Raw genomic sequence first — 1,051 nt, 5'->3', positions numbered from 1 at the left:
TTCTAAAGTCCGGACCCCCAATATAGCTCTCTTATCACATTGTCTCTCGGGCATGCACACATCTCTTCCCCCCCACTCCAGGTCTTCCGTCATCTCTCTTTCCCAAGCACACGCACTATGTAGAGTGTATCTTTCCCATACACACAAAACATCGCCCCAAAACGTCTGTCTCCCTAGTTATGTGGTTCTAGCACACTCACCTCACACACCACCCCCACTGCAAACAAGCACACTTTGTCTCCTTGTGCATCACTCTCCTATTTCTATCTCTCCCACATGCGGACCCGCGCCAGCTCCTTCCATGTATACATATATGTCGTGACTCTTTCCATAGCTCCCTAATGTATCACGTTCTCAATCTCACAGATTGTTCTCTACACCATCTATTCTAGATCTCTCATGAAGTCCCTATCACACACATGATGACTCGCTTCCCATGTGTCTCCGTACATACGCCAATTTCGAACAACATCAACATTGTCTCCCTATCTATATGCCACTTATGGACACAAACGACCCCTCTCTCACCCCTCTTTTCCTCTCGCTCTCTCGCTCTCTCTCTCTCTCTCTCCGTCGCTAGCTCTCTCTCTCGCTCTCGCACCCCTCTCCCACACACACTCGATGTCTCTTCCAAATAGTCTGCTCCTCGCCCGCACCCATGCTATCCCGCTACTACACATGCCTTTGTCTCTCTTTGACACACATGTCACACCATTCCCCCTTCCCTTACACTAGGTTTACATCATTAGTGGTCTCTCTACTCCACATACACACACTCCCTCTCACACACAAACGCGCGCACAAACACGCACAGACATGCACATACACCCATCTAGCTATCTGGATCCTTCTTTTAAGAAACACACCCTTGCATATTCTCTACAGCTCTAGATATGTATATATCCTCCCCCCTCTCTAGCTCAGATGCACACCAAAATTATTCATCTCTCTAACTCACACATCTCTCCCCATGTCCGCATGTGTATCTCACACACTCACTCTCGGATTATGTCTATGTGTCTCCATGTTACACAACACAGAGCCCCATGTA

Source organism: Triticum dicoccoides, chromosome 4A, assembly GCF_002162155.2.
Source record: "Triticum dicoccoides isolate Atlit2015 ecotype Zavitan chromosome 4A, WEW_v2.0, whole genome shotgun sequence".
Taxonomy (NCBI): Eukaryota; Viridiplantae; Streptophyta; class Magnoliopsida; order Poales; family Poaceae; genus Triticum; species Triticum dicoccoides.
The sequence above is the reverse complement of the archived record's forward strand: the minus strand, read 5'-3'. Positions refer to the sequence as shown.